The sequence below is a fragment of the Camelus bactrianus genome, chromosome 13, assembly GCF_048773025.1.
Source record: "Camelus bactrianus isolate YW-2024 breed Bactrian camel chromosome 13, ASM4877302v1, whole genome shotgun sequence".
Taxonomy (NCBI): domain Eukaryota; kingdom Metazoa; phylum Chordata; class Mammalia; order Artiodactyla; family Camelidae; genus Camelus; species Camelus bactrianus.
Window position 1 is genome coordinate 35431007 of NC_133551.1, and position 27152 is coordinate 35458158.

The 27152-nt window shown below is 41.5% G+C and overlaps 1 pseudogene; it reads left to right on the forward strand.

The window, feature by feature from the left end:
* Positions 1 to 2: 2 nt before the first annotated feature.
* On the forward strand, positions 3 to 26402 carry LOC105065005 (cytochrome P450 2J2-like; annotated as a pseudogene).
* The last annotated feature ends 750 nt before the right edge of the window (positions 26403 to 27152 follow it).

The window sequence follows — 27152 nt, forward strand, 5'->3', positions numbered from 1 at the left end:
GTGGGGCGGGGCGCTCATATTAGAGCCCCGCTGGGACAGTCATTGCATCTGAACTCAGAAAAGAGAGCAGATACCACAGCCATGCTGGGCTCCTTGGGCTCCCTGGCGGCGGCCCTCTGGGGGCAGCTCCGTCTCCGCAGTCTCCTGCTGGGTGCTCTCATCTTTCTCTTCTTTGCCGATTTCCTCAAAAGTCGGCGCCCTAAGAACTACCCACCTGGGCCCCTGCACCTGCCCTTCGTAGGACACCTCTTCCTTCTGGATTTTGGGAAATTGCACCTATCGCTTCAGCCGGTAGGAGTGGGGGAAAGTGCCCTGGCGCCTCCTGACCCTGACCTGTAGGGCAAAGGCCATTCCTGGTACCGGGGGCAGGAGGATGCGGGGGGATGCGGGGGGGAAGTTGACGCTAAAGCTGATATCCTGGTACCCCCTGCATTGAGCCTTGTATTCCTCATCGTCAACTGTCTTGATTCCATCTGCCCCTTCTAGGGGTGAAATATTGTGAATTGTTTACATTTTAGAATGCCAGACATGCTACGTTCTTTAAGTCATTTGTGTGTCATGTTACGCACTATTGGCACATCCTATTTGTAATATGATCACCTTGTCTCTTTAATACTGTTATCCTCAGTGTTGGGGGGAAATGCTATACTTTCCCTCTTCCAGTCTGCATTTCCCATGAGTAAAATGTGATACCATTACCTAAATCCTCACCACCTTACAACTGAGTTGCTGCCATCCCCACAAGGACTGAGCCCTCACCTTCAGTCTCCTCACTCTGCAATCCACTCTCACTAAAGTAGTCATTTACAATGTCATTCCTCTCTTCAGGCTTTCTCCCTACTTCCCAGCTGCCTCCCAAGTTCAGACTCCCTAGGGAGCCGCTTGGAACCCTTCTCGTAGCCTCTTTCCACTTCTTTGTAATCATCTCCCATCAGGACTTCCTAACTGTGGTCACTCTGAATTCCCTAAAATTCTCTCCAACATCCAACACTTTCCCAAGATTATTCAGCTGCTTCCCTGTCTCTCAGCACTGGTACTTTGCTGAGAGACGACACTGTGACAGGTAGTTGTGAACATTAAATAAAACAGTGAATGGTCAATATTAATATAGCGAATAGCAGGTGGCCAACAAATATTAATTCCCCTTTGCCTAGAAATTACCTGCAGCAATTTAAACACAAGCCTATAGTGGATACTTTAGTTCACATGGAGAAGTATTTGTCACTTTCTGGGAGAAACACCCAGTTGGAACCACTAAGTGACAGAATTAGTCTATAGAAATCCAAAGCTAGGCTCCTAAATCTGTCCCCTTATTCAAGAAATGTGTTATTCAATTTCCAAGTAGTGGGAGATTTTCTTGTTTTCTTTCTGTTAATGATTTCCAGTTTGAGTCCATTACTGTCTGAGGACATATATTTATGATTTCAATTTTTTAAAAATATGTAAATGTTGGTTTATGACCCAAGATACAGCACCATGCATACTTGGAAAAAATGTGTATTCTCCTGTTGTTGGGTGGAGTGTTTTATACCATATGTCGATTAGAAATAATTAGGTGACTGTGTTCTTTACTTCTTCTGTATGCCTGTTGACTTCTTATCTACTGATGCTCAGTGACTAGGAGAGGCATATTGAAGTCTCCAAATATAATTGCCATTCTGTCTATATCTCTAGTCAGTTCTAGTACTTTTCACTTATGTAATTGGCAGCTCTTTTTATGGTGCATATACATTAAAATTGTTATGTCATGTTGGTGAATTGGTTCTTTAATTATTGTGCAATGTCCCACTTTATTTGTGGTAACTTTCTTTGCCTGAACTTTATTTTGTCTGATGTAATATGGACACACCAGCTCTCTTCTGATTAGGATTTGCATAGTGTATTCTTCTCCATTCTTTCACTTTTAACCTTAGCTTATATTGTTATATTTTCATTGAATTTCTTATCAATAGAATACAGGTGGGTCACTTTTAAAATTTTGCTCGTATCTGTCTTTTAATGTGTGAATTTTGATCATTTATATTTAAATACATTATTGATATATTAATACCTAACCCTGCCATTTTACTTTTTCTTTTCTTTTTTTTTAAATTGTATTTTATCTCTCTCTTTCTTTTTGCTGTCTTCCTGTGCGTCACCTGAACATTATTTAAGAATTCAGTTTTTTTCTGTAGTGTTTTTGACTCTCTCTCTTTGTATTGTGTTTTACATGCTTGCTCTAAAGATACCATGCTCTGCATGCACAGCTTATTGAATTAAGAATCAATACTTTTCCACTTAAAGAGGAATATAGACACCTTGCAACTTCAGGTCACTTTACCTTTTGCAGTTTTTAATACATAAAATATGTTAAATATTATCTCTGCATACGTAGAGAACTACATCAGACAGTAGTTATGACAGTTATAACATGGCTTTTAAAAGTCAAGCGCAATTTTTTATTCCAGAAGAGAAGAATAGTCTCGTGTATTTACCCACTTATTTGTGCTTCCCCTTGCTCTTTCTTTTGTAACTGAAGAACTTTCTTTAGCCATTCTTTTAAAACTGGTCTGCCAGCAAAAAAAAAAAAAAAAAAAAAAAAAAATTTCTTAGCTTTCTTTCATCTAAAAAGTTTTTATTTCACCTTCATTTCTGCAGTACATTTTCACTGGATATAAAATTCTAGGTTGACATTTTCTTTTATTCTTAAAAATATTGTGCTATGGGGGGGGGGGGCGCTCCCGACTTCCTGATGAGAAATCTGTGAACTGTTTTCTCTATGAGATTAGTTGTTTTCCTCTGCATACTTTCAAGAAATTTTCATTGTGTTACTTTTTAGAGATTTGATTACGGTATGTCTTGCTGTTGAATTCCTTGGATTTACTGGGTTCACTCACAGCTTCCTGGATATACAGGTTTTACTGCTACCACGTTTGAGAATTTTTCAGATACTCGTTCTTCAAATATTTTTTCAAGTCCATGTTTTTTGTTTGTTTTTCGTTTCTTTCTAGTACTCTTGGTCACTAATGGCACTTTTGTCATCCTAACATCAGTCACCGAAGCTCTGTTTTTGTTTTTTTTTCACTCTATTTTTTCTGAGTTGTTACAATTGGGTACTTTGTCTTCATGTATTCAATTTCTTTGATTCTTCTGTCATTAATACTCTGCATTGAGTTGCTCTAATGAGTTTTTTGTTAGGTTATCTTATTTTTTATTTCTATAATTTCTCTTTGGTTCTTATGTATATTTTCTACTTCTCTGTTAAGATTTTCTATTTTTAAAAATTTTGAGTGTAATTGTTTATTAAAACATACTTATAATCAATGCATAAAAGTATTCTATAATTCCAACATCTCTATCATCTCAGTGTTGGTCTCAACTCATTCAAGTTGACTTTTCCTTGATTCTTGGTAACATGAGTAATTTTACACTATAGTCTGGACATTTTCGGTATTTTGTTATGTGACTGGGGTATTTGCGTAAATCTGCACTTTAGCAGATATTCAACCTACTTATGTTCAGTGCTGACTCTTGTTGATTGGAATTTAAATGTCAATTTAAGTTATAGAACCTTTGCAGTGCTATACTGGTCTACCACACTTATGTGTTACCCTCCCCCACAGGACTCCAGCCCACATTCTCATCCTTACAGGCTGGAGAGAATGAGGATGGGGACAAAAGACTGGAGCCCTTTGAGTAGGAAAGCCTGTTTTTTTGCTGCATGGGGAATGCAAGTCAGCAATGTCCCTATAACTTCTCTATGGGAATGGGTACCTCCTTATTTCTCTCCAGTGGCAGAAATCAGAATTTTGCCCCCTGAGTCCTCCAAGGAGTCTCTCTACTGCAGTTCAGCAGTGATATTCACAATGCGGAGTCAGTAGAGGAGTGGCATCTCTTTTTTGCTTGAATCGGGTGAAGACAAGTTTCTACCCATACTTTCCAGTATTATAGCACACCCCCATTAAGGTGGAGTACACACATAGACTGAAAGTGAGGATATAGGAAAACTTATTTCATGTAAATGAGATGACAAGAAAGCAAGGGTGGCAATATTCATACCAGACAAAAGAGACTTTAAAACAAGTGCTATAAAGAAAGATGAATGACACTATATAATGATAAATGGAGTAATACAAGAAGAAGATACTACATATGTTAACATATATGCACCCTATATAGGAGTACCTAAATACATAAAACAAATACTAAAAGACATAAAGGGAGAAATGGAGGGAAATACTATATTAGTAGGAGACTTTAACCTCCCACAAACATCGTTGGATAGGTCTTCCAGGCAGAAAATCAATAAGGCAACAAATATACTAAATGACACAATAGTCTATTTAAGCATAAGTGATATTTCAAGAACATTACATCCCAAATAAACAGAATAAATTTTTTTCAAGTGCACATGGAACATTCTTTATGTTAGACCACCACATACTCGGACACAAAAGAAGCCTTTACAAATTTAAGAGGGTAGAATAATTTCAGGCATCTTTTCTACCACTATGGCATGAAACTAGAAATCAACCAAAGAAAGAAAAACAAGAAAAAAAAATAAAGGCATGGGGACTAAACAAAATGCTACTAAAAAACCAATGGGTCAATAATGGAATCAAAGAAGAAAGTAAAAAATACCTTGAGACAAATGACAATGAAAACGCAACCACACAAAATCTATGGGATGAAGCAAAAGCACTCCTAAGTGGGAAGTTTGTATCAATACAGACCATTCTCAAAAAAGAACAATCTCAAATAAACAACCTAACCTACCACTTGGAAGAAGAGCAATAGGAACAAATAAAACCTGAGATCAACAGAAGGAAAGCAATAATAAAGATCAATGAGGAAGTAAATAAAGTAGAGATTTTTAAAAAGCAAAAGAAGAAAACAATGAAACAAGAGCTGGTTTTTGAAAGAGTAAACGAAATCAACAAACTCCTGGCCAGGCTCACTAGAAGAAAACAGTGGACACAAAAGATCAAAATATGAAATGAAAGGGGAGAAATTACAACTAACACTACAGAAATAGAAAAAACTGTAAGAGAATACTATCAACAACTGTATGTCCACAAATTGGACAACCTTGAAGAAAGAGACATGTTTCTAGAAACATACAGTCCACCAAAACTGAATTCAGAAGAAATAGATAATTTGAACCAGAGTAATCACTAGAAGTGCAATGGAATTTGCAATAAAAAACCTCCCTGCAAACAAAAGTCCAGGACAAGATGGCTTTACTGGGGAATTCTACCAAACATAGAAAGAAGAACTTATACCAATCCTTCTCAAACTCTTCCAAAAGATTCAAGTGGAAGGAACAGTCTCAAACTCATTCTATGAAACCACCATCACCCTGATACCGAAACCAGACCAAAACAAACAAACAAACAAACAAACAACAAACCCAACACTACCGAAAAAAACATACAGGAGAATATTGTTAATGAACATAAAGCAAATATTCTCAGTAAAATCCTTAAACAGAATCCAGCAACACCTGAAAAAGTATCATACATTATGATCAAGTTGGTTTCAACCCCGGGACACAAGGATGGTTCAATATAGGCAAATCCATGGTATTTTCTCTGATGGGGTGATGGGTTGCAGGGTGCTTGGGTGACCTGGAGGAGCATAAGTGGATGGCAACTGGGGAGGAGGAGCCACAGATACCTGTAGGAAATGAACCCCTTTGTTTGATACCATGGCCTGCAGCTGGACACAGCCCTGCACACAGGAGGCAGGGACAGGGCCTACATAGATTCCTCTGTTAAATTAACAGGTCAGGAAAGACTGGTTAATGACCATTGAATGCTATCCAAACCATCCTTGCCCATACCTGCTCATTTGTGTACAGTCATGTCACACCTGCACACTCTTCCATTGTCTCTCTCTTCCTTCCTCTCTCCACCCGCATCACTCTCATTCTCACATTAAATCTCTCATCCCACTAAACTCTAAGGTCCTCGCACCATCTCAGGTTCATGTCTTTGTCCTTATGTCCTATATGATGCCTGCCAATTCCCTCCAAACCCAATAGCTTTCTCACCTTGGCTAAGTTACTTTGGGTGTGACTTATTTTTCTTTACTGAAAGACAATGACAATCATTACTTCTGTAGGGTGGTTGTGAAGTAAATGGGATAAAATGGGAAGGTGCTTAACATGGCATCCAGTGGATGTGGTTGTCTGTGAGCCCAAGTGCCTTTCTCCAGCACATTGTCCATGTGCCCTTGTCCAGTCTGTCACCATGAGTGGATTCATCCAGGTCCCTTTGCACACAAAATCATTCATTCCCCAGAGTCTGGGGTGGCTGTTTTTCAGATACCAGGAGACAAAATGCCTTCCACATTACTGGTCTCAGTCTTCCTCACAGAAACCTTTGAGGGAGGAATAATTTCCCCCTTTCAGCAGGGGGCTGAAACTCAAAATAAGTGAAGGAATTTGCCTGAGAGCTCCCAACAGTCAAATATGGAGTTAAGATTTACACATGGCTCCAGAATTAGTGTGCTCTTCTCCACACCTGACCCCAGCCCTATAATGACTTTTCTATTATCTGGAGCATGTTTGCAGAGGGGACATTCTCTTCTGGTTAAACAGAAATGGTTTGCTAAGAAGTCCAGGCTTCCAGAAATTTTATAAACATATCTCAGCTTCCTCTGGTGAGTCACTTGTGATGAATTCTCTCCCTTCACTAGACTCTAAGATGCTTGAATTTAGCGCCTTCTTTGTTTTATTATAGTTGTATCTTTATGCCTTGTTCATAGGATACATGGTACATGCTCACTCAATTCAAATAGGTTGAACAAATGAATGAAAAATCTTAAGGAAAGTTTATGTCCTGTAGTGCATTCAACCAAATCTAGTTGAGAGGAGGACAAATGGAAAAGGAAGAGATATTCCCACCAGACCCAGGTGCGCACGCACACACACACACACACACACACACACACACACAGACTCCCTTCAATATGAGCTACACACACCTTTCGTTCTTGGACACACAGACACGCTCATATTCAACTGTGACCTTTTTACTATTTTTCAGATTGTGAAGAAATATGGGAACCTTCTTGGTCTGGAATTTGGTGGAATATCTTCAATTATTATAACTGGGTTGCCCTTACTCAAAGAAGTCCTTGTCCACCAGGGCCAAAACTTTTTGAACCACCCCATAACACCTTTCACAGGCCGTGTATTTAAGAACAAAGGTAAGACTCATATGGTTGTGATTCTTGTGGTCTGTGAAAGGTGCCTCTGTGACTGTAATTCTCCAACACTCCCAGCGACCAGGCCCATCATGAAATTTCTGCCCCTGAAAGAAGCTTAGTGCCCACATTTCCCTGTTGAAGGCGCATCCTCAGGGAACCTGGCAGGGTCAGCTCCAACGTCATGGATTTGGGAGAAGCTGTCACCTGCATGAACTTTCTCTGGATGCTTTGATAAATCTGGATGCTTTGATAAATGAAAGCATCCAGAGAAAGTTCATGCAGGTGACAGCTTCTCCGAGATGATGTGATTTAGTCCACATCACTAAATGATGTGATGTGTTTTGTAAGAAGAGGAGGAGGCAATGCATTCCAGGTCTCTTTTTCTGCTTTCCCATTGAAATCTCTTCCCTCAGGAAAATGGATGTGGATCTGCGTCCTCCTGCTGAATCTGCTGATCCCCTCTTGCCTCTAGTCACTTACACTTTCATATTAAGGCTGTGCCTCACAAGGTATCAAGATCCTCTAATTCATTTTTAGAACAGTTTGAAATGCATACTTCACAAAATCATTAAATAAACTTACGGGTTGAAAAATCCAAATAAAAAATTCAAATAAATTCTTCTGCCAAAGCATCCTTATTTTCAGGTGTTCTCAATTCCTTTTTGAAATATTTTACCCATTACCTCTACATCCATTCACTCAATTTATTATCTGCCCTGTGACACCTAATGCCAGACACAAGTGATGTGACAGTGAGTAGGACAGACAAAATCCTTGTTGTCATGTAACTTACATTCTATCCAGAAGGCGGTATCAATTAGTCTAATAATTTAAAGTCTTAGTGTTATGAAGGTACGTGCTGAGTGCATCCATTAGGGATATCTAATCTAGTCCTGAGATACAAAAATGCTAATGACTGTAAATGACAACTAATTTAATACAGTGAGGAAGCAATAAGCAGAGGGAGTAGAATATGAAAAGTCTCTGAGGTGGGAAGGAGGACAGTGAACTTGGGAAATTGAAAGCTGGCCAGTGTGGCAGCGCAGGGATTAAATGGAGGTGAAGCTGCTGAGTTTGGCCAGGATCCTTCCTGCATGTTCTTGTTATGGATGTAGCTTTTATCTGAATAACAATGGAAACTTGGTTTAAGTAGAGGAAGGAATCATCATATTCACATTGCACACTTTAAAGACTTAGCTAGATTGCAATGTCAGGAATGGAATATAGGGATAAAGAGATTATTGTAGCATTTTTGGTTAGAGAAGGTGGTAGCTTGGACTAGTAAGGTGACAAGAAATGACATTACAGTGTGTTAGGCCAGGATAGTGGCCCTAAAAATACATAGATTTAAGATATTCAAGAGGTAAATCCAGTAAGACATGATGACCTAAATGTTGGGAGAATGAGATATTGAGGTGGACACCCAAGTGGGCAGATAAAAGGAAGAAACATTTGGGGAGGACAAGGTGTGGGCTGGCTTGGGGGGAAAGTTGTGCGGAGCAAATCATGAATTCAGTCATGAATATGCTGAGCTTGAAATCCTTTAAGTCAACAGAGTCAAGCAGACACTTGTATGAATGCTTGGAGCTAAGAAAGAAATAGATGCTATCAGTAGACGTTACTTAAAATTTAGAAGTTAATGAGATTTTTCTCACAAATGGAGCCTAGGGTAGGAAGAGAAGAGGCCTGAAGATCATGAATCTTGAAGAACTGCATCATTTTGAAATTTGATAAAAGTAGATGAATTAACCAAATTATGGTAAGTTCTCTGTGGTCAGAGAATTAGGAGGAAAATCTGGAGAGTGAGGTGTCCTGAGCACCATTGGAAGAGAGTATTTCAGGAGAGAAGTGTCTCAGGCAGCTGACGTATCCAGATGAGGTTGTAAAGGGTCTTGGATTTGACAGCAGGGAGGGCCATTTCATGGAGAGGGTGGAGGCCAGAGCCAGACATTAAAAGGGATTGATGAGTTCTTTGGACATGAAGACATGAAAGGGGTGTGTTCTCCCCTGTGTTATGAAATGGGCAATGGTCAATTAAACACACCGATGTGGGTTTTCTTTTTTTCTTCTTTGCTCTGTTGTTCTTTTTGCATAGACTCTTCACCAAACCTTGATTTCTTCAGTGATTCATTTATTTCTTACGGTCTGACTTGGAGTAAGGCCTTGCCTCCTTATGAGTATGGATTTTGTCTAACCCATAAGTACATTCTTCCTAGGTACACAACAAACACTGAAATATACTTAGGTGATAAGTAATCAAAGGCATGGACTTTGGAGTCAGGGAGCCTAAATTTCAAAACCGGTTCACCTGCTTAATAACTCTCTATCCTTGCAAAATTTTACTTTCTCCATTGTATCTCAGTTTTTTATCAACAAAATTGGCAGTAATGATAGTACCTAGCTCAGAGAGGCTCTGTTAGTTCTAAATTAAATGATGCAATAAAATTACAAATGTGTCTGGCATTGCAAGCAATCAGTAAGTACTATATTATATTATATTCATTGTTTGGGAGGGTTTTTATGGATAATTTTCTAGTGCCTGATGCCTTTTTCCTTCCTTCCATCTGATACACATCCCAATGGAATTTGTTGGCTCTCTTTTCATAATGTTGGCTCTCTTTTTCCCAGGATTGATCATGTCCAATGGCCAGGAATGGAAGGAGCAAAGAAGGTTTGCCCTGATGACACTGAAGAACTTTGGTTTAGGAAAGAAGAGCTTAGAGGAACGCATTCAGGAAGAGGCTTGCTACCTCACCCAGGCAGTAGGAGAGGAGGCTGGTGAGTGTGTCATAGGACAGGTGCAGGAGACTGAGGCTCATTCCTTCACCGACCAGATGCTTAATAAGTGGCCACGTGCCTGCCTGTGCCCAGCACTGTGTAGGGCACTGAGGGCTTAACAGTGAACAACTAACCATGATCTTCCCTCATGGAGCTGGAAAATTAGACACGAGAAGACGGGTATAGAACACATTATTGATTTTAAATCCTGGTTGTCAGTTTGACTTCCAGGCACTGACTGAATACTTGCTGTAGGTCAGACCCTGCGGAGGGTGCTGGGTCCACAGTCTCAGAGGTGGTTCTGTTCTCAGTGTGTCCTGTGTCGTGTAGGGTAGACCCTCAGAGGAAATGGAAAGGCACAAATCTGAAGGATCCACCTCTTCCTCTCCTTCCAGGACAGCCTTTCGACCCTGACTTCAAAATCAGGAATGCAGTTTCCAATATTATCGCTCCATCACATTTGGGGAGCGTTTTGACTACCAGGATGATGAGTTCCAGGAGCTGCTGAGGCTGCTGGATGAATTCACACGTCTGCAGATGTCAATGTTCCGCCAGGTGAGACATTCTCACTTCCTACCTTGGATAAGGGTATTGGGCTGATGTCAGACACAGATGAGATGCGGTCTTCCTGGTTTTGTTTTTTGAGCTAATACATAACCTTTTAAAATTGACATTAACAGAAATATTTTTGAAATTCATCTGTTGTATTTACCGTTTTACATAATATCGTTAAATATTTACTATAGACAAAGAATTTTACTAACATTCATGTGAAGGACAAATTTCATATCAGCTGCACTTGTGCACAAATGTTGTTTTCTTTAAAAAGCACAATGTCTCCATCACCTTGGAGTCCCTCCTCTCCATGTACCTTCCTAACCCCCCACCTCCATCCTCCCAAGGAAGTTCTCTTCTGTGCCTGGTGCTCCCTGGGCACACTGTTTTGAGGTTCATATGTTATGTGCTCTTGTTTTTACTGCTGAGTTTTCTACTTTTTGTTATTCTTTTCCTACTGATGACAGTTGGGTGAGTTCCAGAGTGGGGATGTTGGAACTAAAGCTGCCTTCAACATTCTTGTTCTGTCGTTCACATGGACACATCCTCCCTTGTGTGTTGCATTTGCACCTGGATGTAAAAAGTACTTAAACATTTCTCCTGTAGCTGCACTGCTTCCATGCCTATCCACAGGTGCTATGTTCAATCTCCTAATTTTTAAAGTTATAGATGTGGGGGTTTGAAACCTCACCCTTTCCTTGGTGGGCCCTGCCCTCCTCCTCTGTCCTGCTGGGACTGTGAGTCTGTCAATAACCCTGCTCAGCTTCGTGGTCACTCAGCCTCCCTTCTGCATTTGAAAGAAACTTCTAGGGATATTCAGCCCCAAGTGTTGATGTCGCCTCTCTAATGTTTAGAAGAGGGTTTGCTATTATTTATTCCTGATAAGCATCTTTTCCTGGAGCTTTCTGGACCCATCACACCAAAATGGATAAAACAGTTCCTATGATTCTTGGCACATTAAAGGGCCCTAATGAATGTGAGCTATTATATTTATCATTTATGTTATTTTTTTGAATAGCATTCCTTTTTCTCACTTCTAATCAGGGTAGGTCCCCATTCAGTAATTCTATTCTCTTCCCTCCTCTTAAGACAGAACCTAGGAAGTCATGAGAGTTCTGTGGGTACCCAGGGGAGAGAAATTCCTAGGAGGTTGATGGGGCATTGGGCCATGGGTAGAAGCATTTCTTAGTGACACAAAAGAGGCCAGGTACTTCGATGGACAACTACACACAATTTATCTCTGCCGATTTTTTACAACAGTTCTTTAAAGATGAAATGAAGCATCCTGATGTGTGCAAGCAGACATGGGAATGTGTAAGGAAATCCACATAGTGTCCGCTGGCTCTGTGTTAAGTGGGGGGTGGATCTCATTTCCTTTGTTCTTGAAAAAAACCCTCAGGCCTCACTGACAGCTGGTATAAGTAGCAACAAATCACAACATTATTACTGTGATTATTATAAGTATTAGTGCCAATGCATTATAGCTAGAAACCAAGAGAGCTAATAGACACACCTGTGCATGTTTTATTATAAATCTAGGCCACTTTCCATTATGTTATGCTATCTATTTTCTCCCAGGTATTATTAGATAAAATATCTTCAAAAACCACTTTATTTCAGTAGAAAATGTCTTATGTATACTGAGATTTGATCAGAGTGGGGACAGACAAATAAATACATATAAAGGTTTATCATAGTTAGTTATGTAGATAGACAGGTTTACACACACACACACACACACACACACACACACACACACACACACACACACAAATAACTAGTGATAACTGCCAAGGAGTCAATTAAACAAAATAAAGGAATGGAAGGAGGGTGCAGAAGTTCTGCTAATTGTAGGATCATCAGGTAAGACAGGTCCAAGTAGGTGGCCTTTGAGCAGCACCTTAATGAAGGAAGGGGCTGGAGTTGTGCAGATTTCAGAGGAAGACCATTTGCTAAGACCTAAACAAGGACATCCTGGGTGTTACCACAGAGGCCAGTGGGGTTGCACTGGAAACAGTAAGGGACATGAAGATGGTGGGGATGACAGCAGAGAAGGAGACAGGAGTGTGACGGGCAGCTCATGTAGAGCTACAGGCCAGGAGAATGAGATAGAATTTCATCTAAATGTCATGGTAAGGCATTGGAGAATTGAGAGCCAGAAAGTGAAATGATCAATTAAACTGTAAACAGTCATCCAGGGAGCTCAATGGAAAATAGACTGGGAATGGGGTGAAGGATGGAATCAGGAAACCTGTTGGAGGCTCTTCCAGCATCCAGGTAGGAAATGCTGGTGGATTGTACAAGGATGACAAGGCAGTTGGAGTGGTGGTGAGTCATCTGACCCTGGTTATACTGTGGACGGAGGGCTGACATGCTTGGCCAGAGGGTAGGTAAGAAGAGGGATGAGAGAGATGGGAAGACTCAAGAGTGACTGTAATGGCTAAGTGTAAACAGAGAAGAGATGGAAAGAGGGGATGGTTATATTGAATTAATAAGTGGAAAACTGGCACCACCTTAACTCCATGATGGGTTTGTTTTTCTCAATCAGGTCTATGATGTCTTTCCATGGATAATGAAATTCCTCCCTGGTCCCCACCAAAGGGTCTTTAGTAACTACAAGAAACTGACAATGTTTGTTGCCCATGTGATTGAAAAACCACAAGAGAGATTGGAATCCTGCAGAAGCAAGAGATTTTATTGATGCTTACCTCCAGGAAATAGAGAAGGTGAGGAATCCAGAGTTGTTTCCTGAATTCCGTTCTTAAAGAGCAATTGAGGGGATTCAACGTTCTTATTGCTGCTGTAACAAATTACCACAAACTTGGTGGCTTAACACAACACAGTTCATTCTCATTTGGTCTAGAGTTCAGAAGTCTGAAACCAGTTTCACTGGACTGAAGTTAAGGTGTTGCAGGGCTGGCGTCTTCTGGAAGCTCAGGGGAGAATCCATTTTCTTGATTTTCTGGCTTTTAGAACTGCCTGTACTCCTTGACTCAAGCCCCACCCCTTCATCTTCAGAGTCATCAATGTAGCATCTTCTCTTTATGACTTTCTTGCCTCCATCTTATAAAGATTCTTGTGAATATAGTGGGCGCCCTTGGATGATCCGGGATAATCTGCCCTGATCAGTGCCCTTAACTTAATCACATATACAAAGTCCCTTCTGCTAGGTAAAATACCATGCTAGAGTTCTAGAGATTAGGACATGGACATCTGTGTGGCCCATCATTCAGCCTACCACGGGGGGGGGGGGTGGTGGTGGTAAAAATAGAGACAACATTTCATACTGTGGATGAATTACATTAACTCAGAATTCATGACACAATTAGAAATAAAGATAGAGGTTTAACAGCATTTGGTTTGAGGCTCTGGGAAAGCACAAATACTATCTGTTTATAGCCAATTCTCTACCCTCTACCCATATTTGAAGGAGATATACAGAAAAGGAAAAAATAAGTATTGTTTCATTATTACTTGGGCTGGTGTCCAATTCCCTACTCCTTCCCTCAGCTCCCCAGTAGAGACACAAGTAAAGCTGAATCTGATGCCAGAGTTTAGACTCAAGTGGGAGGGACTTTTCTTTCTTTCCTTGTCCCCGTGTCATTCACTTTCCAACCTTATAGGAAACAAGCAAGAATAATCCAAATTAGATGAATAGCCCTTACCATAGTAGCCCCTCTGGTTAATACACATCACTGCCTCCCTGTCATCATCTATGACTCATCAGATTATGCGTTCCTTCTCCTGATTTGACAGAGTGGTGGATCTCTTTCCATCTCCTCTCTTATTTCTCCTTATTGGCACAGCATTAGTAGAAGCATTGGTTTCTCCTCAGAGGAAGAGACTTCATGAGCTGAAAGGTGTGCAGGTGTGGGACCACACACAGAGGAATGTTGACACAATGAAGCTTCTGGAGGAAGGTGGTAAAATTGCTGGAAAACCATGAGGAAAGGCTGTTGGAATCACAGAAAGTTAAGCAAGAAAGGAAAAGACTAGTGGGGAGGAATGAGAATTGTTGTACTTTAGAGAAATTGAGCTTATTCTTTCTGGTATCAGTACCAACAGTTGTTAAGTGTTTGCTACATGCCTTTGTATCTCACGTAAGTCATAATGCCATCATAAGGGGTGAGTATGGTTAGTTCTAGTTTCTCAAACAGGATACTGAGGCACAGAGAGGGTTAGTAACTCTCTCAAGTCATACAGATAATAAATGATGTGTTTAATGTTGGAAACTAAGGGTATTTTTCCAGGTACTAACAGATTCTCCCAAGTTATGGGCATAAAAAAATTAGTTATCTTGATTTTCATCAAACAAACTTAACAAAATATCTAGTGCTTAGGGCAGGAGGATGCTAATGATACTCCTTCATTCCTTGATGGCCAAAAGGAAAGTCATTGCTCCGAGGGTTGGGGGGGGTCTCTCCTTCCACGTCTCTCCAGGATGAAGCCGCCGTGCGTGGATGATGTTAATGTTAACACTGTTAACTATGGGTTAACAAACATTGTGCTTTCTAGAACAGGGGCAATGCTACCTCAAGTTTCAATGAAGAAAACCCCATTCACAGCACCCTGGACCTCTTCTTTGCTGGAACAGAGACAACTTCAACAACACTGTGCTGGGGTCTGCTCTACATGGCCCTGTACCCAGACATCCAAGGTGAGCACATCTGTGGGTGTGCCTGGGCCAGGTCAGGATGGTGCTTCCTGGAAGACACTTCCCAAAGTTGGGGCCAGAAGACAGGTGGTAGGATGGAGGGATGGCAGGGCAGTCACAGCACCTGGTGGACTGGAGAACGGGCACATTCTTCAGTTTTTCTGTCAGGACTGTGATGAGTCCATGTACTATAAACATAACAGAGTCCTTGCCCTCAGAAAACTGCCAGTCTAGTGGGGAAAACGGTGAAGTCCATGGACATCTCAGTGAGTTCCCAGAAAGAGTTACATGCCATTCATATGTGCAGGCTGGTCCTCACCTTCCCTCCTGTTAAGTCATGTCTTCCACTGCCCTGTGGACGATGTTCAGACTCTTGGGTCTGGTGTATCCTGCCCTGTGATGTGCCCCTCCTGCCTGTTCAGCCTCAACAACCCTCCCTGCATGGTGGCCTCACTAAACGACATGTGGTTTTCACTGCACTGTCCTAATTTATGCCTCTGTGCCATCACACCTGCTCCTCCTCAGAAGAATAACACAAGAAAGTATTTCCCTAGTTTTTCCACTTTAAACCACTAGCTATGCTTGAAGAATCTACTCAGCATCCTTCCCTTAGATGTTACCACACTCTCTAGGAAACTATTAGCATTTCCTTCCTTTGGAGGTAACCGAATCCACCTCCATTACTTTGATTTCTATGCATTATTTAAACATCCTCCCCACCAGCCGCAGTTCATTCCAAGACAGTGACTGTTACAATCATTTATTTTATCTCTAGACCCCAGAACACTTTGGGCACATGGAGGATAAAAACTGTTGGGATACAGTTTTTCAAATTAGGGCAATAGTTTATTAACAGAACATAAAGTCAACTTACTAGATCAAGACAAATTTCTTTCCTAAATTAAAAAAATAGATTAGGAAAGATCAGAGTGTTTCTTGTGAACTAAGGTTAAGTTTTTAATGAAATTTTATCTTTCCTTATTTATGCATTAATGCGTGTTATATCTGTTTGTATATGTTTTTTCATATGTCCTGGGTCATGTAAAATACATTTGTAATTGTGAATTACATTTTTTTTAAGTTTAAAAACCACCTAGTTAGAATTTAGAATTGGTTTCTCTATCAGAAGTTGCAAAATACCAATGACTTAAAATGACACATGAAGTGGAAGCACCTCCAGTGTCTACTGGTAGATGAATGGGCAAGCAAAATGTGAAATGCAGTGGAATACTATTCATCCTTAAAAAGCAAAAATTCTGACACATGCTTCGATATGGATGAACCTGGAGGGCATGATGCTAAACTAAATAATCCAGTCAAAAAAAGACATATACCGTATTTTTCTCTTTATACAAGGTATTTACATGGGTTGAATTCATAAAAAGTGAAACTAAAATGGTGGTTGTCAGAGGCTGGAGGTGGGCAACATGGGGAGTTATGGTTGAATGGATACAGAGTTTCCATTTTGCAAGATAAAAAGTTCTGCAGATTGGTTGTACAACAATTTGAATATATTTAACATGATTAATCTGTACACATAAAAATGCTTAAGATGTTAAATTTTATATTATGTGTATTTTACCACAATTTTAAAAGTTTTTAAATTGTCAGATTTTTTAAAAAAATGTAGTTTATTTTTTTCTCAAGTGAAAATATCTAAGCTGGACTCTGCAGAGCACTTTGGGGTCAGACTCCATCTAATGTGTTGCTCTGTTGTGCCTAGAATAATCCCCCTGTAGGCACTCTCAGAGATGTCTCAGCAATAAGGCTGCCTTTCCACCAGGGGGAAGGGAAGGAAGGTGGAGACCTAAGTTTAAGGGAGTGTTCCCAGTGTAAACATCCCTCTACATACATTCTTTTATCCACAATTAGTCACAAGAGACTCTGGGAAAAGTAGTCTTTAGCTGGGGATCAGGTCTCCAGCTAAAATGTCTAGTATTGTAGAAAAAAAGAAAAAGAGATGTTGGATCAAAATTAGCAAGTTTTTTTCCATTTGTTGGATACTCCCCTAACTCAGTTCATGTAAATTTTTAAAAGTTCTAAACAGGAGAGTAGATATATCTTCATTCATAAGAAAAGGAAACTGGGGCTCAGAAGGTTTCAGTAACTTGCGGCAGGAAGCAAAAGTTGAGAAGTAAGAGTTGGCAGCTAGATTTGTGTTAAACCAGGGCCCACTTTGCAATCAGGTACCTCCCTGAGAAACTACTGTCTACACGGCCTGCTGTAACTTCAGCCATTTTGATCCTGGTTATTTCATTCGTTAGCTGTTCAGCAGGCTCAAGGAGGATAATGAATATTAGAATGATAGAAATTTCTCTGATTTTGCAGAAAAAGTATAGGCTGAGATTGACAGGGTGCTTGGCCAATGGCAGCAGCCAAGCTTGGCAGCTCGAGAGTCCATGCCCTACACCAACGCTGTTGTCCAGGAGGTGCAGAGAATGGGCAACGTCGTTCCCATGAATGTACCCAGAGAGGTGACTGTGGACACCACGCTGGCTGGATACCACTTGCCCAAGGTAATTGTGGCCTCACTCACTGCCTCAGATCTCCATGCTCACCTTTTTCAATGGTGGGAAACTCAACTGGGAAAGTGACTTGGAGGCTTATCCTAAGGAGTCACTTAAATGGGGACAGAGATATTGTACCTGGTATCATGCTTGTTCTCTGTGTGTGATCTTTAGAATGTTAGTTTACCGAGATGTTATCAGGTGTTGTGGTGGGGAAGGGGGTTCCTAGGTCAAATGTGTTTAGGCAAAGCCTTTTCTTTTTTGCTGTGACATTTCTCTGTTTTTGTACTATGTGATGCGCCCTGTGAATCTCTGTTCGGATACAGCAAGCAGTGGTCCTCAGTCAGACTTTGACAGAAGATCCTTTTCTTTGCCTTGGTAGACCTTCTCACAGGACTAGGGATCTCCCAGACTTACTTTGGAAAATTCTGCTTCACGATCTTAGGATTAGAGAGTATTGAAATATGACAGGACATTTGAGGCCACCGGAACCAACATGGCATTCATGCTGGTGTTTCTAGCATAATATCCCCACAGGTATTTTTCCAGCTTTGACGTACAGCCCCGTGATGGAACTATCATCTCACAAGGGAAACCAATCCAAGCGTGTTGCCCTGTTAAATATCAGAAAGTAGAGAAAGGAATCAATGTTCATTAAGCAGTGATTATGTACCATGGCCTATATATGTTCTTTGAAAATGCCTTGATCTGTCCTGAGAACAATTTTGTTAATCCTATTTTATAAACTTGAAGTTGAGGCTCAGACAGTGAATAAGCTTGCCTAAGATGTCTCATGTACAAAGTGGTGCCAGGAACAGACATGTTCTAAACCCCATGTCCACCTTTTTTCTACAGCATCAGGTTCTCTCCACAGGAGATGCTTTACTGTGACTTTCAAAGAGTCTCCCTGCAGTTGTTCTCAGTTGGTTTCTGTTGAACTCCCTGTCCTCACAAAGGAAATTCTGCTCTTACTCTGCCCGCAACACTTAGGATCCAGGTGGATCGCTCTCCTATGCCTCCTAGCGTCCTGTCTGCACACTGCACATTTACACTGCTTTCTCGCTACCATGGTGGGCCTCTGTGGATTCATCTCAGTTTATCTAAGGCCCTCTGTGTGTCTAAGTCTCAAGAGGTAGAACCAGAGGAGCTTAGCCTTTGACACCCATGAGTCACCGTCCCTGCAGAGCCACGAAAGCAGCTATCCCTGCTGGTACTGTGTTTACAGTTTTCCTACTGATTGACCACCTTGTTGGTGGAGACTGGGGTCTTAATTAATTCACAGGAGCTCTTTGCATTTTTACTGCAATTCATTTTGCTCCAGGGAACTATCCCAGCTTAAAAGACTCATTCTACCACTGATTTTTAATATCTGCTTGAGTAATCGTCCTGGGAACTGGGACAGCTCATTGATTGTATGTTGTAGAGCCTCAGAGCCGTAGTGTTTATCTCAATGTCCTAGTTCAAATCATGGTTCTACCTCCTCCCACCTTGAGACCCTGGACATATTATTCAACCTCTCAGAGATTCAAATTCTTTATCTGTATAAAGGAATTTAACCCAGCCTTCTAGGTGGAGGTAAAATGGGCTCATAATTAGAACATTTAGTTTAGTGTATGAAAACTATATCAGATAACGGTTACTATATTTTATTAATTCAACAAATGTTCATTAAGCACCAAAATTTTTCAGGACTGGGGAAACATGTCTGAGAAAATAATTATGCAAGTTTATGAGTACAAACCATGATACCTGCTCAGCTGAAGAAAAATCACTGGTTTCTCTAAAGAAGCAGGCTGACTGAAATGGGGTGTGGGAGCAGAAGTGGACAGAGAAGGCTTCCATAAGGAGGTTACAATTGAGCTGAGGATTAGTTTAACTCAGTCACAAAAAGAGAAGGAAGGACATTCCTGGCAAGGTGAACAGACTGTAAAGGGCATGGACATGAATGGGGACATGTGGTGACTTAGAAACTGCAAGCAGCTCCCTGCAGTGGGAGTGCAGGCAGAGGGAGGGGCTCAGACAGAGGTAGGTGATGTATCGTTCATCTAGGAGTGACAGGGAGCTATTGACGGTGTCTGTCAAGTTCTGGGTGTGCTGGGTGGATGGGTGTGACATGACCAAGTCCTGTTTAAAGCTAATTCTGCTTTTGGCAAGGGGAGCACATGGAAAGGGGAAAGAGAGGATATGGGGTGTAGTTAGACAGCTATTGAGGGAAGCAATGGAGTAGCCTGGACCAGGGTGGTGGTGGATCTAAAATGGAGGAGACGGAATCAAGAGAAATTTAAAGTAAACTTGACCAGCCTTGTTGAAGGATTGGATGAAGGCAGAATGAAGGAAAGGGAGGTATTAAGGGTGACTCCTGGGTTTCTTGCTCTGTACCTGGATGGATAGTGGTTCCTTCATAGGGAGACCTGAATCTCTCTCAACCTTATGTGAAATGACCTAGACAGTGGACAGAAGAGAATGGGAGGGAGAAACAGAGATACATGAGGCATTTTTACCTTGAAAGAGCTGCCATAGTTATCAATGGCTCCCTCAATAGTTATCACTTCAGGGAGCAGCTGGCTTGGATTTGGGACAATGTTGACTGGCTAGCTGTCACATTATTGTCTCATAGATGCATACATGTTCCCTCCTAAGTTCTACATTGACACGTCCCTGGAGCGATCTATTCTGCAGTCATGAGTGGTCACACTTCCCTGGAAAAATTCCCAGCAGACACTTCCATCCACCATTGTAATCTGTCCCCTGGCAAAGAGCAGGGTCCTAGAGGTTGGGCTCAGAAGGTGGTGAGTTGGGAAGTTTGAGGGGGTTCAGGTGCTGTCAGATTTTGGTGTGAGAGTTCAGGGGACACTTGCCCCTCTGCACAGGTGTGTTGTGTGGGTCAAGCCTTGCCTGAGTCTTTGCTGCCTGTTCTAGGGAACCAGGATCCTGACCAACCTGACCGCACTGCACAGGGATCCTGCGGAGTGGGCCACCCCAGACAAGTTCAATCCAGAGCACTTTCTGGAGAATGGACAGTTTAAGAAAAGGGAAGCCTTTCTGCCTTTCTCAGTAGGTGAGCTGCAATGAATGTGTGTGGGGACCCAGAGCCCCTCTCTCAGCCCTTCCCTCCTCTTTTCCCTGGTGTGCTTTGCTTTAGTTGGAAAGTGTCCATTGTCAAGATAAAAAATAATGCACAATCAAAAAGTTGAGAATTATGTTTCATTCAGGGCATTACTGAGTATTGCAGCCAAGGAAGGTGGCCACTTAGGTAGCAAATAGGAACTGCTCCCAAGACGTAAGGAAAGAGTCATGATAAATAGGAGATTTTGCTGAAAACACACATGTATTCAAATATCAAGTTTACTGGTGATTTCCCCCCCTTCAAAAAAAAACTACAAAAAACAAACAAACAAAACCCCAAATGTGGCAAGTTCTTTTCTTTTCTTTTTATAGTGTATTGTTTTATTTTTTTCATATTCTTTTTGTATATATATTTGATATCATTGAAGTACAGTTGGTTAAAATGTGTCAATTTCTGGTACACTGCACACTGTCCCAGTCATGCATGTACCTACATATATTCGCTTTCATATTCTTTTTCATTAAAGGTTATTACAAGATATTAAATATATTTCCCTGTGTTATACAGAAGGAACCTGTTTTTTATCTACTTTTATATCTCAAGTTAATGATTTTAGTGCAAGAGTCTGAACTTATTGAAATTATTCCTTTAAATGCTTCTTTACACTCTAGGGCCAGTTTCCTGTTTTTCTCCATCCTGAATTCCCCTCAGGGCGCACCACTGGGGACAGCTGCAGTGGCTGATGGCTTGATGGAGGGCAACATTCATTGTTCACCAGAAAGACAGGCAACAGCTTCTGTCCGCACCAGACAGACCTGCCCAGCGGGACTCCCTCTTGCTGTTGCTGCGCCTCTGGGTTCCCCGGGCTGAGCATCACCAGGACTCATGCCCTTACTTCCTAAGTCCTGGCTTGACTGATGCAGATTGCACCTTCACTTTGTCCTGTCCCCAAGGACACTGGGGACAGACTCAGACCCTGCCTGTTTTCCACAAAGTAGATTGGACACTTGCATCTTTACAGAGTTTATAAATGTCTCAAGTTCTTTTTAAACGTCATCCACTCACACAGAACTAGAGTCAATTACTATAAATGGGCAGGGGAAGGGCCAGGAAAATGGTGGCTTCCGTATCCTTCTGGGCATCACTATTGACTCCAAGTGCCACAGCCTTACCTAGATGGGATTCTACTCCATAACTGCTCCCTGAAGAGGTCCTTTTGCCCCTTTTAAAATTCTAAGACCCTTTACAAATTTAGTCATACATTTATAAGATGCACAATTTAAAATGTAGGAAAGAGAATACAGTGAAAACTCACTCATGTTTCTAAGGCAGAGGTTCCTAAAGGGTGTTTTTAACTCATAACATTGTTACGTGAGTGATAAAAATTCTTAGTATATGCCAGGCAGGTATTGAGTTATTTGTGGAGATCATTTCAGCTAATTTCCAAATTTCTTAATTCTATAAATACTTCCTGAGCATTTATTATGTGCCGGGAATTCAACCCTGAGGATATAACAATGAATGATAAATATATATATAAAAAACTCTCAATGAGCATGTGTCCTAGTGTAACCTTTGTAGGTTCAAATTCTTATCACCACATTAAAGATAAGGAAACTGAGGCTTAGCAGGGTCACCTGTGGCACCTGAAGTCACAAGCTCAGGTGGCAGAGCTAGAACTCAGTGTAAACCAGGTTTATTAACAACTAAAGCCCATGCTCTTCCTACTACTGTCTCCTAAAAAAGTTACCCACATGCTACACAGAGCGAAACTCTGAAATTCATGATCGTCCTCTTATCATTAATGTAAAATCAAATGTAGATTGATTTCCTGAGGCAGCATCAATTTGCTGATGATGCCACTAAGCACAGGAAGTGAGGGGCTGGAAGTTGAACGCAGGGAGGTGTGATCAGGGCTCATGCTGTCCTACTTTATGGCCAAGTCCTGAGTGTATCTGCGCTGATTCTGATCAGATCTTCTTTGTCTGTCTTCATCTTGTTCCGTGTCACCTTTGCTCACATTAGGCCAGTCACTTCCTAGTATGAAAGCAGATACAAGATGTAGGAATACCTCCCAGTCTCCCTGTCTAACAGAGCTTCAGGTTTCATGTTATAGTATAGTTTTTGCTATATGTGTCAAGTGTCCAATTATATTTGCCTCACTGTTTTTTCTTGGTATTGAGAGTTGTAACACACCTTGTTAATCAATGACTTCATTTGTAAGCAAATTATCTAATGTAATCCTTATAGCAACCCAGTTATCCATAGTTAGACGGGAAATGGATTAGTAGCTCCTTTCTCAATGCAAGGAAACTACGAATAGGAGAGAGCTGTTTCTCATTCAAGTTTGTGTGCCCAAGGAATTGATGGACCAGGGCTAAAATGTCAAGCTTTTATCCTTCTACTCTAGTGCTCTCTCTGCACAATTAGAATGTAACTCATTTTCCCACTTAAAGCTCCTTCCACTTGAAGATTCACTGAGTTCGTATGATAAGTATCAGTTATTATATTGCTGCATAACAAATCGTCCAAAACTCAGTAGTTGAAAACAAGAAGTGTTTATTATTGCTCACAAGTCTACAGTTGAGCCAGTTAGCTGGACTGATCATAGCTGGGCTCTCTTACCTGTTTGGGAGGTCAGCTGGCTGAAGGCTCATCAAGGATGACTTCAGCTGGGACAATGGGGATTGTTTCCAAGTTTTCACTTATCCTCCATGTAACTAGCCCTGCTTGTGTGCAAGTTCTTTTTTATATATACACCTTTATTGTGATATGGTTCCTGTACAGTAAACCACACATATTTCTGACGTACAATTTGATAAATTTTTGATAGACATAGTTGAAGATAATTCCCCAAGAGCGGGGATGGAAGCATACAGTGCCTCTATAGGCCAGACTGGGAACTGCTGACCATCAGTCCCTCTGCACTGTGTTGAGTCCTAAGGTCATCCCCAGGTCAAGGGGAAGGCAAAATAGCACAGTTTTTAATTATGTTCAAGGGGAAGGGCTATGAAGACCCACTGCAAATCAGTGGATTCAGGGAGAGGGGGAAATTGGAGCCATTTTTGCAATCAGTTGGTCTCACTATCCCTGAGAAGAATAAAATTCAGAGAAGGCAATCAATTTAGGGATTGCCTCAGCTGAGTAAGCACTAGATAAACAGAACAGGAATTAGAAACCTGGGAACCCACTGAGTTAAAATGTCAACACCACTGTCAGGTTTTTCCCACCACACTCTCATCTTGGGCACATCATTTGTTAGTCTCCTTCTTGGTCTAGCATTTTGTAAAGACAGCCTCCATGACGGGATGGCATGTGGACTGTTCCTCCTCTGTTCTTGTAAAAGATGTTGGGGTGTGGACTTGGGACACATGCACAATCAGGGCAGATAGAACACCTGCTATTGCAGATTCATATTCCTTTTCCTCCTTTAAGTTGTTCTCACTTGACACAACAAAGCAGCAGACAGCTTCATGAAGACAAGAGACTGATTTCTCATTTTAAAGAAAAAAAATCTTTGGATCATGGGAGATAAGGTTAGGAAGAACTTTTCCCCAAAACTCTAGGTCAGTTCTCTCATTTTATTGGTGAGGTAATTAACCTGGTTACTTAGTGATGGTCAGTTAGTGGAAGCACCAGGAGAAAATTCCTAGTTTCCTGTAATCCTGGGTGAAGCTTTGAAATTAAGTAGCCCTTGTTTTCACGACTTTCAAGGCAATTCATAGCTGCTATCTGACTGGTATCCTTACACAGCCGTAGGACATATTTAGGAAAAAGCTATTTCACATGTTTGACAAGTGAGAAATGTTTAGCTCTGTGAGAAAAAGGGGTTCCTCACAGTGCACTGCTGGTTACTGCTGGAACCAGAACTCTAAGCCTGGTTCCTGATCTCTGGACCCAGTTTTGTCCTGATATCTGGATTCTTCTCAGAGAAACTGAGTGTTTACAATACAGCTGATTTGGTACAATTTTCACAAATTTCCTCAGTATAGTATTTGTGATGGGGTAAGCAATGAGGATGAGAGGAACAGAGAAGATTAGACACATGCTGGTGGGAAACATAGATGCAAAATAATATAATAATGATGTAATTCTGAACCATATTTACATGTATTAAACTCTTTTGCAGATATTGTATGATTTTATTTCCTCAGCAACTTGTTACAGGCAGAGGACAACATGGGGGCATGCACACATTAATGGTTTTATAAGAATATTTCACTTCATGGCAAAATCAGCACATAGAGTTAGGGACAGAGAATAATCGCAGTGCAGGTGCGCAGGGGAAGCCTTACAAGGACGGGGAGGAAATATATCAAAATTTTAACAAGGGTTTTTTCTGAGTATGTGATTACAAACACGTTTTATTGTCTTTATACTTTCACATTTTTTTTTCATATTTCTGGTGAACATGTATTACTTAGGGCGGAAGTAAATTATTAACATACACACACTAGATAGATGGTGGTAGAGACCAGTGTGGGGTGTTCTAGCCCAAGTGGGCTAGGAGGGCATTCAGGAAGGGGAGGGGCAGCAGGGGCCTGGAGCAGGTGTCAGAGCACAGCGGGGATGAGATGGCCTTGCACGGTGAGGGGGACCATGGCAGGGAGGGTCCCAACCATTAAGGAGGAAAACCTTATGTAGGGAAAGGATGCCTCGTATTTTAGAAACCTGGCTCCCATTTACTTTCATATCCTTTTCATCAATTGGCTTTTAAGAATTGAAAAAAAAAATTAACACAGAGTTTTGATTTTTGTCTGCCTTTCTCATTATTGTTTGCTATTGGATTTTTGAAAGATTTTATTCTAGACTGCACATACTAAGACCGCCCAGACCGCTCACTTCTTTCATGCACATCCTGAACCTTCACACCTGTGCTCACCTGCCTGAGCCTTGGAGGCACTGGAGTGCATGATTGTGGATGGATGCTGTCTGTGCCTTGGTTAACTCAGGTGGTTTTGATCAAATAAACCAAGTCTATAAAGCCCCAGGGCCCAGCAGGCCCTCCCTTCGCTCAGGTTTTTCAAGACGTGGTGGAAGTTTTCGGTCGTTGCTGGGCACAGACACCACCTGGGAAGGCAACTCGTCTTATGTTTTTGTCTTTCAGGAAAGTAGGTGTGCCTTGGAGAGCAGTTGGCCAGATCCGAGTTGTTCATTTTCTTTACCTCCCTTGTGTAAAAATTCACCTTCAAGTGTCCACAGAATGAGAAACTGAGCCTCAAGTTCAGAACGGGCCTGACCATCTCCCCAGTCCCCTACCGCATCTGTGCTGTTCCCCGGGAGTGAGGTTGTCCGGGAGGCGGGGGGAGGGAAAGCCGGAAGAATCCCCAGGTCTCCCCAAGGCCCTGGCGCCTGCTGAGAAGTGAGGGAGCAGATGACCTGCCTCTGAGGAAGGTCCTAGGCATTGGACTCAGAGGAAACTGGATCCAAACCCCAGGTTTCCCATCCCCAGTGTAGGCCAGACCGAATCAGTTATGTTGTGAGTGATTTATCTTTTCACCCAGAAGATGAGGAGAGGATAATGATTTTTCACTAAATGAAGAATTACTATAAAATTCTTAGGAATTAATGGACTTATGTGACTTGGAAACAAACCATAAAGCATATCTTATAAGTTGTGGCTGTGATCTGCCTCCTTCCTTCTTCCTACTTTGGTGGGAGATTTGCTTTTGGCCTGTTGACATGGCTTGAAAAATTATCTGTAATAGTTGGAAGTTGGACACTGGGGCGGCCACAGAGGTCGGCCAGCAAGGCCTTGGCACTTGGTAGGTCTGTGCAGCTTCTCCTGCTTCTGCCCAAAGATGGCCCCTGGGCAGTCAGCAGGGCAGGGCCTGTTCCCCATTCATGGCTGGTTTCTATGAGGAGCAGCCTCTCTGGGTCACCTAAGGAGACACTGTCTTGACCTTGGACCCTGGATCAAGGAGAGTGTGACCACAACTAACCAGACCTGGAAAGGAGGTTTAGAGGACAAATGTGGAGATATTTTCTATCTTTAAGGATGCCTCCTTACCTTAATTCCTCCCTTGAGCATTTATTCCCAAGTCATTTCATATCAGAGAAACAACGGGGGGGGGGATGTATTCTTTTCTCAAATACTGAATGTCAGCTTTGGATGGAGATTATTAGCACACTAAACTCAAATGATTAAGCTCCGTAGAATATTTTACAAAAAGCAGCCAGAAATCCAGCTGGATCCTCTTCTATTGGTGGCTGAGGGGAAGACATGTCCATAAACCAACAGATCAAGAACCACTGGTAGTTCATGGAGTTTTGATGCCAACAACCATGCAAACAAACCAACCTGGTGAACTGGACTAAACCATACTGAAGGTCATTTTTTCCCTAAGATTTTCTAAGTAATCTAAACAGCTTAGAACAAAATAGGCCTTTCTTTTCTATT